Source organism: Hemicordylus capensis, chromosome 2 (genome assembly GCF_027244095.1).
Source record: "Hemicordylus capensis ecotype Gifberg chromosome 2, rHemCap1.1.pri, whole genome shotgun sequence".
NCBI classification, from domain to species: Eukaryota; Metazoa; Chordata; class Lepidosauria; order Squamata; family Cordylidae; genus Hemicordylus; species Hemicordylus capensis.
This window is the reverse complement of record NC_069658.1, coordinates 201,517,876-201,531,081: the sequence shown is the minus strand read 5'-3', so window position 1 is coordinate 201,531,081 and position 13,206 is coordinate 201,517,876. Positions and strand designations below refer to the sequence as shown.

General features: G+C 43.9%; 1 protein-coding gene across 6 annotated transcripts in view; it reads right to left on the bottom strand.

Moving 5' to 3' along the window:
* Positions 1 to 13,206, bottom strand: part of LOC128345133 (cyclic AMP-dependent transcription factor ATF-7) — a 170,841-nt gene that overhangs the window by 118,804 nt on the left and 38,831 nt on the right. Inside the window, exon 2 of one of the 6 annotated variants that reach the window (XM_053296596.1) lies at positions 3,553 to 3,622. The exons of the other annotated variants lie outside the window; for them this stretch is intronic. The gene's annotated coding sequence lies outside the window, so the exon portion shown is untranslated. The remainder of the gene's footprint in view (positions 1 to 3,552; positions 3,623 to 13,206) is intronic. 6 annotated transcript variants of the gene reach the window in all.

The following is a 13,206-nucleotide window of genomic DNA, read 5'->3' as shown; positions in this document are numbered from 1 at the left end:
GAATGCTGGAACCACATGTACCAATAATGTAGGTCTTTCGCACCCACGTTATCGCCTTCCCTGAACACAAGGAAGGGGACAACTACCCATATATTCGTCTACTTCTACCAGAAGAGGCTGATTCTAATGGCTGGTAGTTTGCAAATTTGTTTAGAAAACAAGTTTAAGGGTGGGAGGTTTAAATCCAAATGCTAAATATCTAAAACATGACATCTATATGCAACTATCTGAACTTGCATTTTTACTGTATTAGTAGTTCAATCTGAATAAATTGCAGCAATGAATTATAATTTCAGTAACAGGGAGAATTCAGTAACTATGACTGAATATTTGGGAATACATCCTCTTTGCTCCTACAGTCTCCTCATATATTTTACTGCTTTCATATGTAAAAGCATATGATAAATGCTCATATGTAAGCAAATGATAAATACGATAGATAAATAAATAAGTCCAGCTTGTGTGAAATTTCAAGAACTAATCAACTAACTGCTTGAGAGGTTTCCCTGGATAGCTTTGGAGTACAGTTGTTGGCTCATGTGACACACTGAAAAGCATTGTACTAAGGTAAAGATTCTGCTTCTATAGCCCCCACCAGCACCATTTATTTGGGGAGGGGAATACTTTGTTGCTAACATTACACCAGTTCTGCAACATGTTATTGATAGAACATCGAAATAATGCAATGTTTAAGAAACTGCAAATTTGATACTAGCTGAGTTAGCAATGCTCCCCTCACCAGAGGCGTAACTATAGAGGGGCAGGGGGGGCACGTGCCCCGGGCGCCATCTTTTCTGGTCATGTGGGGGGCGCCGCCATGACAAAAAAATTTTGTTGTTGTTGTTAATACAAATGTTTCCTGCTCAGTGCAGCAGCGCTGCAGCAGTCAAGGGAGCGCATCGGCGCCCCCTCCCCCACGAGCGGTCCCTTCCGCGCCCCCTCCCGCATTGCTTTGCTGGCACCTGGCGGCCAGTCAGTGGCCTGGCTTGGCGGCGGCGGGCGCTTGTGAGGAAAAACCTAAGTATAATGTAGTATGTTGGGGGGGCGGGGGGGGCGCCATTTCAGTGCTTGCCCCAGGTGCTGTTTTCCCTAGTTACGCCTCTGCCCCTCACACCCTTTGCCCTACCTCTGATGTGGATATAACCAATTTTAAATGGTAAAGAAAGATTAACTCAATGGGGGACTAAAATGGAGGAGAAAATTAGGAACACAGGAAGCTGCCTTATACGAAGTCAGACCAATGGTCCATCTAGCTCAGTACTGCCCACACTGACTGGCAGCGGCTTCTCCAAGTCTTCAGGCAGGAGTCTCTTCCAGTCCTACCTGGAGATGTCAGGGAGTGAATCTGGGACCTTCTGCATACAAGCAAATGCTCTACCACTGAGCTATAGTCCCAGCCTCTAAGGGGAATGTCTTACAGCAGACAGTGCTCACATGCAGTCACCCATCACAATGCAAACCAATACTGAGCTAGATAGTCCAATGATCTGACTCAGTATATGGCAGCTTCCTATGTTCCTATGACCCTGCTTAGCAAAGGGGACAATTCATGCTCGCTACCACAAGGCTAGCAATCAGACCAACTCTTTGGAATACAAATGTTCACACAATGAAAGGCTAGTCTCCCCGACTGCCATCAGGTATTGTTAGGGGAGGCAAGACCTCTTTGGTCTTCCCAGACCAGTCTGTGTACACAAGACTAAGCAATGCAACATTAATAACTACATATATGGATTATAAAGTTTCCTTTCTTAAACTTGTTAAGAACTCAAGGAGTAAGCGAGTGAGTGTGTTTTTAGTGCCAAAATAGTAGTCGTGTAGGCTTTCTTGGAGCTGCAGAAGAGTAATGGGAGGGGGAGCATCCTTGGGATTGCATTCCTTCAGATTGCAGTTGGGGTGCCCACAAGCTTTAATGTTCCCTCAAGCTAAAATATAACTTCTTTGCATGTAAGTATTAGCAAGCCAGGGAGAAAGGCTTTAGGGGAAAGGGAGCAGGAGAAGAGTGAATTGGCCTGCTTGAACCCTGGACAGCTTATCAAAGCATGTTGAGGGAATGAGGTGTTAGAGACGTCCCATGCAAAAAGGTAGTTCCTGAGCAGATCAGTGTTCTCCATGAGATGGAAGGTAAATATCCATGTTCTCTGATTGGCAGGTGGGTAATAAAGATTTATAATTAGAGTAACAACTCCAAGCCAGTTAAAGAGAGGGAAGTTACTAGACATAAAATAGCAGTAAAAGGTCACCCAGATGGATCATAAAATGACACCTGTGTTGACTTGCTACCCCTGCCTGGCCTCTACTATCAAGTCATTGAAGTACTGTATTACACCATGATGATGGGCAAAGGTGTTCCCCCTACAGATCTCTCTTTACAAAGGAGAGCAGAGTTTCATATGAGAGTCATTAGTTCAGTTTTAAGAAATAAGTTTGCATAAAATTTAAATGTCATTTTAAAACCAGGTTATTTTAGGAATACATTATAGCTTATCACACACACACACACACACACACACACACACACACACACAGAGTAAATATGCAATTTATTTACTTTTAAAAAATCAATTTTAATTCACCTGCAGAAGAAGAATATCCTGACACTCTGTTTAAGCAAGATACTGGGAAGTGATATGCACATTTCATTTCTCCAGTAGTGTGTTAGCTGGCTCATCAGGTTGCAAACAGAGATACTGTCACCTCTCAATCCACATTAAAACAGCCTTATTGTTAGGGCTTCTTAAAATAGCCACTTTCCCCAATAAATGTGAAATTTTAAGTAAACCTGTCTTCTCTAAATGAGACATAGAGCAAATACAACTGTACTTGTATTGCTTGAGATCATGCCTACAACACGTCATTTAGTGGCAGGGTTAATCTGTGGCAAGATGCCACCCTTACAAAACATTGCATAATCAGAAAAGGGAAATGAAGAAACAGGAATGGAAAATACTTGGGATTATAGGTTCAGAACTCACTTCAAGGGCAAGTTAATAATAACAGAAAATCTAAAGTAAAGTTGTGCCGTTGAGTCAGTGTTGACTCCTGGTGACCACAGAGCCATGGTAGAATACAGGAGGGGCTGGCCATTGCAATCTCCCACAAAGTATGAGATGATGCCTTTTCAGCATCTTCCTATATCACTGCTGCCCAATATAGGTGTTTCCCATAGTCTGGGAAACATTCCAGTAGGGATTCAAACCAGCAACCTCTGGCTCCCTAGGCAAGTTACTTCCCCGCTGTGCCATTAGGTGGCTAGAATGGAGGAAAACATGCCTTTCATAGAATTTTAGGGCTACTCTGTACTTGAAGGCAACTGAAACCCCACCTCTGAATCAAGACAGGATCCTCTTTCAAATGAGACCATAACACAATTTAAGCAAACAAAAAAATACAGCAGGAATGAACAAGTTCCATTAAACCAGAAGTTTAAGCCAGCAAGGAAGACATTACTTGAAAAGAAAATCAAGATGGGCAAGAAAGTGAGTCAAGTTATATAGCAAAGGAGAACACACCCTTCACGTTTACAAACCAGAAATTTAGATAATTCCTTACCTCAAATCCTGTATTCAGAATCTGAAAGTGAAAGTCACATCCACTCTTGTTGCCATCTCTCAGGTCTGATCTATACATGACACAGAATAAGGTGGTAGACTTGTGAGGAGGAAGAAATCACTGGACCACTGCAGCTGGGGGATGCCGCATTTGAATACTCCCCCATGTAAATGACTCCCTGCAAGTAAATAAATTAGCATAGTGGAGAGAAAGGTGCCCACTTCTCTGCTGTGCTAGTTTTCTACTTTCAGAGTAGAAAACTACTTTTTACTTTTCAACATAAGGAAATATTTAAAAATGAGATTCTCCACCTGCAGTAGTAGTCATCTCAGGAGTCTACCACCTCATTCCACTGCATGTGTAGACCAGGCCTCAGTCTTTAAGGAAAGGATATCTTCTAAGGCAGGTAACAAACCCCCTCTTTTCACCAATACTACAGCATACATTAGAATACTAAGGGATTGATTTCTAAGTTACTCAGACTCTGTGATCCACTAGCTGTTAAGAAGGCACCGTGAAATAAAAACTTATTTAAAAACATCAGAAGCAGGAAACCTGCCAGGGAGGCAGTTGGACTACTAGATGATGAGAGTGTGAAAAAAGGATTATTAAGGAGGATATGGAGATTGCAGAAAAGCTGAATGAGTTCTTTGCATCTGTCTTCACAGCAGAGGATGCTGGGCGTATACCTGTGTCTTCTCAGGGACAGAAGCTAAAAAATTAAGTCAGACAGAGGTGACAAGAGACGACATTATAAACTGTCTCAAAAAAAATAAAAGTTAACAAATCACCAGGGTCAGACTCAGGGAGTATTATAAACCAGAGAAGCTTCTGCAGCATGGTATAGTAATTAGACTGTTGGGCTAGGACCGGGGAGACCTGAGTTCAAATTCCCACTCAGCCATGAAACTTACCCAGTAAAAATGACTCTAGGCCAGTCATTTTTCTCTCAGTTTAATGTACCTCACAGAATTGTTGTGAGGATAAACATAACCATATATGCTGCTCTGGGCTCCTCTGAGGTTGAGTGAGATATAAATGTAAATGTAAGTAAAATTTATAAAGGAGGTTGAAGGCAAGCAGAAAGCCACTATATAAATATTTGGACACAAATGCTGGGAGGTCAGAGAGGGTGAAGGGAGGAAGTGGGGTAGATTCTGTGAGCTCGTTTACCTCTCCTGATGAGCAACAGCTGTCTCACCCTACCTGTGTATTCCTGTCTTGGCTGAGGAGGCTTGTTTTTGCAGCCCCAGACCTTCTGAAGGACCAGCTTGTGGCAGCCTGATTGCTGTCCTATTCCACCTGTGCATTCTATCTGAGTGCTTGACTTGCTCCACCTGTCCCCAAGGGGAATTTGAACTCAGGTCTCCCCGGTCCTAGCCCAACAGTCTAATTACTATACCATGCTGCAGAAGCTTCTCTGCTTTATAATACTCCCTGAGTAATAACCCCACACCCTGTCCCACACCAAAGGCTGGCTCCTTTTGGCAGTTAGCTTTGGCAGCCACCTACAAGTAGGCCTTCCTCCAATATATACTACCAAGGCTCCAGAACTCTCCGCTCTCACGAGGCGGTGTGTGCGGCACCGAGTTGTAAGGAGTTTGATTCAGGTTCCTTCCAATTCAGACCAATCCCCAGAGACTTTGTTCTGATGTGATGCTTTTAATGGGTTCTTTGTGAAAAAAATCTCTTGTATTCGGGCTGACTTGGACTCCACTGTTTTTGCAGAATCTATTAAGGTGATGTCCAGTAATTCCTCTTGCAGTATTAGATTGGATCAGTTTCAATCTGTAATGCCTGATGATGTGGACAAGCTGCTTGGGGTGCTGCGGCCTACCACTTGTTCTCTGGATCTTTGCCCAAATTGGCTGCTTCTATCTTGCAGAGAAATTGTTGGAAATGGTCTAGTTACTATCATTAACTCATCACTGAGGGAGGGTAGGATGCCTCCTTGTTTGAAGGAGGCAATGAATAGACCACTTCTTAAGAAGCCTTCCCTAGATCCCTCAGTGATGGATAGTTATAGGCCAGTCTTCAATCTCCCATGGTTGGGCAAGGCAGGGTGGATTTGATTTAAATCACGATTTAAATCACTAGCAGGGTGGATAAAAATAAAAAAAATCCGATTTAAATCAATTTTTTTAAATTTAAATCGGATTTTTGATTTAAATCGGATTTTTTTTATTTAAATCGGATTTTTTTAAAAAATTTTATCCACCCTGCTAGTGATTTAAATCGTGATTTAAATCAGTTTGATTTAAATCAAATCCACCCTGGGGCAAGGTGATTGAGAGAGTGGTGGCTAACCAGATCCAGGCAGTTTGGGAGGAAACCAATTACCTAGACCCATTTCAAACTGACTTTAGAGCGGGAAATGGGGTTGAGTCTGCCTTGGTCAGCCTGATGGATGAGCTTTTCCAGGGAATCGACAGAGGGTTTGTCGACAGAGGGTTCTTTTGGATCTCTCAGTGGCGTTTGATACCATCAATCATGGTATCCTTCTGGATCACCTGGGGGAATTGGGGATAGGAGGCACTGCTTTGCAGTGGTTCCGCTCCTATCTCTCAGGCAGATTCCAGATGGTGGAGCTTGGTGACAGCTCCTCTTCAAAATGGAAGCTATTATATGGAGTTCCTCAGGGCTCCATTCTGTCACCAATGCTTTTTAACATTTACATGAAACCACTGGGTGAGGTCATCAGGAGATTTGGTGCAGGGTGTTATCAGTATGCTGATGATACCCAAATCCATTTCTCCTTATCATCATTCATCATCATCATCATCATCATCATCATCATCATCAGGAAATGGAATTCACTCCCTAAATGCCTGCATACGGGCAGTAATGGGCTGGATGAGGGGTAACAAATTGAAGCTGAATCCAAGCAAGACAGAGGTGGTCATTGTGGGGGATTGGAATTTAAGGGATGAGTTAGATCTTCCTGTGCTGGATGGGGTTACACTCCCCCAGAAGGAACAGGTACTGTCAGTATCTGGCCACCTGGCAGGGAAGTTCACGGTATCAAATGGAGCTGCAGAAACAAGATACGGCTCGAACACAGTTCTTCCCTATCGGGCTTGGCTGCAAGCTGTCGACACAAAAGTTGACGAACGTTGCTTTCCAGCAGTGAATAGAAAGCTGGTGACGTAATTTATAGTACAAGTGGAGAGCTCCCAGCTGGCAGGAATTCAAGGCTTATCAGCCCTCTGCAAGAGGCGTTTACTCCTCCTGATAGTTTCAAGCTGATTCCTGCGCCTTGCAATACGCCTCTGTTGTGGAGTCAGTGGGGGTTGCTTGCATAGCTCCTCTTCTGATTGGTCCGTCACGGTTTCTGCTGTCTCAGGTTGTTGTGCCTGCAAAAAATCATCAGCTGGATCTGCCTCAGCCATTTCTTGGAAACTGACAGCCGGGCTCTGCCCCTCAGACACCCCGGCATCGGCTGAAAAGTTGACAGCTTCCCCTTCCTCCTTGCTGTCTGAGACCGAGGGTGTGACAGGTACACAGCTTGGGAGTGCTCTTGGTTCCAGGCCTCACCATGGTATCTCAGATGGAGGCTGTGGCCAGCAGCGCTTTCTGTCAGCTTCGGCTGATTCGACAGCTGCGTCCATTCCTTGATCCATTCCGATCTCAAAACAGTGGTGCATCAGCTGGTAACCTCCAGGCTTGACTACTGCAATGCACTCTACGTGGGGCTGCCTTTGTACGTAGTTCAGAAACTTCAGTTAGTTCAAGATGTGGCAGCCGGATTGGTCTCTGGGGTAACCTGGAGAGACCATATTATGCCTGTCTTAAAACAGTTGCACTGGCTGCCAATATGTTTCCAGGCGAAATACAAAGTACTGGTTATTACCTTTAAAGCTCTGAATGGCTTGGGTCCAGGCTACCTTAGAGAGTACCTTCTTTGGTATGATCCCCATCGCTTGTTGAGGTCATCTGGAAAGGTCTGTCTCCAGTTACCACCAGTATTTCTGGTGGAGTCTTGGAACCGGGCCTTTTCTGTAGCTGCTCCTGGCCTACGGAATGCTCTCCCAGCAGATATCCACAGTTTAGGCTCGCTGTCGGCCTTTAAGAGAGCCCTAAAAACTTACTTGTTTGGCCTGGCCTTCCAAGGTTTGTAAATTGTTTTTTAAAGTATTTTAATTAGTTTTAAATGGTTTTTAATTGTTTTTGGCATTGTGTTTTAAATGGTGTGTGTTTTTATGTCCTTTTAAATGTGTTGTACACTGCCCAGAGCCTTTGGATGAGGCAGTTTATAAGTGAAATAAATAAATAAATTTTGGGCAAATAGCAGTACTGCCTTCAAATACACTGCGGCTGAGTGGTGAAACGCCTGCACACACACACAAATAGTACAGGATAGAATCACTGGGTTGCAGGGATGTAGTTTCCTGTGAGAAACCAACTCCCAGAGAAAAAACTGTAGACCACCAAGTGCCATAAGACAATAATGTTGACAAGACCAACCACAAATAAATGATTTGTTATACGTGTAATTCATATACCTCTCCTCACATGGAATCCTGAGCACAGTTGTTAAAGTCGCATTTGCATGTGTCAAATACCTCATCCTAAATTATATCATGAATAAACAGATACTTTTAACTCTTTGTATCAAGCAGCAATCGGTTGTGTCACCAAGTTAATTAAAAGCTTTTTCTGTCCAAGGCAAGTGCACAAGGCCAGTGCACAGTGGCAGAGCATCTGCTGTGTGTGTAGAAAATCCTACATTCATGGCATCTCCAGGAAGAACTGGGACCCCCCCACAACACCCACCCAACTGAAACTCTGGAAAGGCACTACCAATCAGGGCAGACAATACAGGGCTAGATGGACCAATGGTCTGACTCGTCATAAAGCAGCTTCCTAAGTACCTATGACATACACAATCTTACGTTTAAACAACTTTGTCTATTGACATCTTGTTTTAATACATAAGTTTTAAGCTCCTATTTTAGAGTCTATGGCCCAACATGTAAGACCAGATACTCCCCAGAAAACTTAAACAATGGACAGCATCCAGACTACGTTAGTCTTGCCAAGGCCTACTGAAGTTAGGAGGACTTCAATTAGTCCTGATTAACTGGTTTCACTTGTTTTAATATTAATTAATCATGACTGACTAATCTGGGTGCCACCTAATATTTCTTACAGTGGTTTAGTGTATAGAGTATTGTATTTCAACAAGGGGAAACTGAGTTCTAAAGCTGACTTGGCCATGAAGCTCTGTTGGTAAATCTGAGTCAATCCTCATCTGCCCAGTCTACCTCACAAAATTGTTATGAAGATAAAATTGGATAACCTCATATACAGTTTCCCAAATTCCTTGGAAGTACTATGCATATATGTAATAAATCAAACTAGTGGGCCCGGGCACAGAGCATCTGTGCCTCTAGTTGGGCTCTGCCCAGGCCCACCGCCGCCGCCCGCGGCTCCGGCCGGGCCTGCCGCCGCCTCGCCCGGCTTCCCCCGCCGCCTCCTCCAGCTGGGCCCGCCGCCTCCTCCGGCTTCCCCCGGGCCTGCCGCCTCCTCCCGGCCGGGCCCGCCGCCGCCTCGCCTGGCTTCCCCCGCCACCTCCTCGCCTCGCCTGGCCAGGCCCGGCGCCTCGGCTCCTCGGCCTGTCCCCGTCGCTTCCAGGCTGGGCCCACCAGTGGCCATTGCCGCCGCCGCTGTTCTGGGTGTGCCGCCAGGACCAATCAGGCGCCCCCGCAGCCCAGCCAATCAGCTGGGCTGCCGGGACACATTTTTCCTGGGCACACCCAGGAGAATTATATATAGAGATAAGATAAATCAAGACATTGAATACACAGCTACCTCTCTCATGCCTTCTCCTGCTACCACCCAGCTACTAATACACCCCAATGAGCCCAACCACTTTAATTCACACCTGCATAGTGGGCTATGCATAACAAACCAAATAAGAGAGAGAGAGAAAAGAAGCAATAACAACAAGAAGATAGATTTAAGGGAGTGACCCCTGAATAATTCCCGTATTTCCCCTTTCCCCAAGTAACACCACACTGGAGCGACAGACAAAAAGTGGTTCCATTTCAGAAACACAAGTGTGCTTTTTAAAATAAGGCTTTCAAACTTATAGCAGGTTTTACAGTAAAAATGGCCAACTGTCCATTCCAATAAAAACAGAACGAGGAAAATAAGCAAAGCTCCCTACTTCACTATACTGAATGCTCCCTGATTAGATGGTTAAGAGGGGGCAATTCAATTCGAAGGGGTAGCTTCAGCTGCCCCCACAATCCTTTTTTAGTATTTAACAGGCAGGATCAGGAGAGGCTTTCATCTATTTTTGTTCCTAGTAGCGAAGGAGCAGTGGCGACTGTAGTACAGCTTCAGTTTTAAAAACGGCTTCTGGTATTTTTGTTATTTCCCCCTTGCAATCCTGGGAAAGGTGCAATGTATTTTGGGAACTGTAGTTTTTTCAGAGGCTGGGGACTACAATTCCCAATATACATTTCATCTTTTCTAGGGTTGCAGAGGGAGAAGAAAAAAGCTAAGTCTTTAAAACTGAGGCTATGGTGCCACTCCTGGATTGAAATGCCCTAATGCAGTCCCAAACTGATGTTGGTTCAATTTGGGTCTAACCGGGCCAGATTCAGTGCAGTGGCTTTCACAGTTTTGTACACATGTACAGTGTTCCCTCTAAGGCATGCACACATCCGTGCGCCCACATTTTTTTGGTGTCCACTCAGTTAATTTTAGATCTCGCTCAGGTGAATGCATGTGCGCGCACACTGCCTCGATACTGCCGCCCAGAACAAAACTCATTCCTCACACAGATGAAAAAAATTAGAGAGAACACTGCATGCATACCAGCTATATGCTTAATCCACTCACAACATTCCACCCCACCCCCAGCTACATACTCAAAGAAAGGAGAAGAGAGTGGGGAGGATAAATGTGCATAGGGTGAGGCCCCTTCTCCAGTATTTGGAATTTTGGTTGCAACAAACAAAACACATCTTGGAAAAACTGCCCAATCTTCCATCTCCCCCACCTCTCCCTTTCTCATGGGCTAAGAATATCATTCACTCCTTCCTGACAAGTGTGATCAGATCTTCCAATCAGATGCACAGATCTAAGGCACCTTTACTTTGTGATATATCAAGGGACTAATCTATTAGCCACTACTGATGCTTGCAAGCACCCTATTTTATGAGAAAAGTAGAGTTCTGGGTTTGTTTTGTTTTTTTAAAGCAAAGAAAGCCAATATAAATTATCACCACAAAATCTACATATTTTGCTATACAGACATATATCCATTTTAATATTACTACCCTAATATATATTGTATTGCAGGCATGTCTCATATGAGCAAGACCTGCCCTTCTGATCATAACTCTGGGCCAGTCACGTCTCTCTCAGCTTAACCTACTTCACAGGGTTGTTGTGAAAGAGAAACTCAAGTATGTAGTACACCGCTCTGGGCTCCTTGGAGGAAGAGCGGGATATAAATGTTAAAATAATAATAATAAAATAATAATAATAACAACAACAACAACAACTCCACCACATTACCCACGCAGAAATTCTATCAAAAAACTTCCCTTCGCTCTGCAGCCACCTGTGCCCCAGTCCCAAATCTGCTCATGAGGGTTGGGTGGGCCCTCCAAAGGGGGCGGGGTAGTATAAGATGCTGCAGCAGAAAGTGGGAAGCAGCAAAAGCAAGGGAAGTTTGGCCTGGCCTTCCAGGGTTTTTAAATTGTTGTAAATGTTTTTAATCTGCTGTAACCTGGTGGTTAGAGTGCTGGACTAGGACCGGGGAGACCCGAGTTCAAATCCCCATCCAGCCATGAGGCTTGCTGGGTGACTCTGGGCCAGTCACTTCTCTCTCAGCCTAACCTACTTCACAGGGTTGTTGTGAGGAGAAACAAGTATGCAGTACACCGCTCTGGGCTCCTTGGAGGAAGAGCGGGATAGAAAATGTAATTAAAATAAATTAAATAAATACATTTTCCAGGGTTTTTAAACAGTGTTGAATATTTTAATTGTTAATTGTTTTATGGTGTTTTATAGTCTCTGTTTTTAACTGTTAATTGATTTTAATTCTTTTATTTTAATGAAAACTGCCCTGAGCCATTTTTGGAAGGGCAGTATAGCAATCGAATGAATCAATGACTCAATCAATCAGTTACACCTGCCTCTTGTGCGAGTGAAACTTCTGCTTGTGCTACAAGTGCTAAGGATATAAACCATACTTTTAATTTATTCTGTTTTCATTGGTAACCATCTTGGAGATTTCTGTGATATCACAAGCTGGAAGGGGGACCCATCAATCATAAAAACACTAAGTGATGATACTTAACTTCCTACAAATACTGCTAATCTCTTTGATATGCACAAGTCTTCTGTTGTACACAAAATAACTTCGAGAGATTACCATCAAATGCACCAGTTGACCTTTGATGGCAGATTTTCAGGAACTTCTCTAAATTGTTGACATTCCATTCCCCCTCTTTAAAGTACTGCTGTAAGATTCCTGAGACCCACAGACACTTTACATAAGAAATGTATATGAAGTTTTTTGGAGAACCATGTTTCCCAAAAAGAATGTTTTAATTCTTGTTTTTCTTACATTATTATTAGATTTATTGGTCGCCTTTCTAAAGAAAAGAAAAATCAATACTCAAGGTGACTTGCACAAAAATACATTACTTTTTATTAAAAGACATAACAATAGCCCTGCTGGATCAGGCCCAAGGCCTATCTAGTCCAGCATCCTGTTTCACACAGCTGCCCACCAGATGCCTCTGGGGAGCCCACAGGCAAGAGGTAAGGGCATGCCCTCTCTCTTGCTGTTGCTCCCCTGCAACTGGTATTGAGAGGCATCGTGCCTCTGAGGCTGGACGTGGCCCACAGCCACAGTACCACAGACTGGTAGCTACTGATAGACCTGTCCTCCATGAATTTGTCTAAGCCCCTTTTAAAGCCATCCAAGCTAGTGGCCATCACCACATACCATGGCAAAGAATCCCATCAATGAATTAGGCACTGTGTTGAAAAGTACTTCCTCTTGTCAGTCCTAAATCTCCCGACCTTCAGTTTCATTGGATGGCCTCTAATTCTAGTGTTGCGTTCGTGTGAGAGAAATTTCTCTCTGTCCACTCCCTCCACTTCATGCATAATTTTATAGACCTGTCTCCCCTGTCGAACCCCAGACACACTGCTGGGTTCTTTGTTTTGAGCAGACAATGGAAGCAGTAAATCATCCAACTGATAGAAAACCTGGGAAGAAAGGAAGGTTTTGGACTATCAGCAAGGGTTTTCATAGCACATCTCCTTCAGTGGGGCATTCTATTGAGCGGTACCACCACCACAAAAAACTTTCCCTGCATCCCTAGTAGTCTCGCCTCTGAGAAGGAAGTTATACTGACCAAGGCATTGACACCAGATCTCAAAGGACAAGAAGGAACATACAGGAGATGGTACTCCCTACACAGGGCCGATGCCATTGAAGAGTTCAAAGCTCATCATACTAGCATCTTGAATTGGACCCAGAAGCGAAGAAAAGAATGACAAGCACAAGTTAGAAAGAATTGTGCATTATTCTCTTTTTACAACCTGTCCAAGTCAAAAGCCCTGTCACAGAACTTTGAATTAACTGTAGCTTCGGAGACATCTTCAAGGATAGCTGCAGCATAA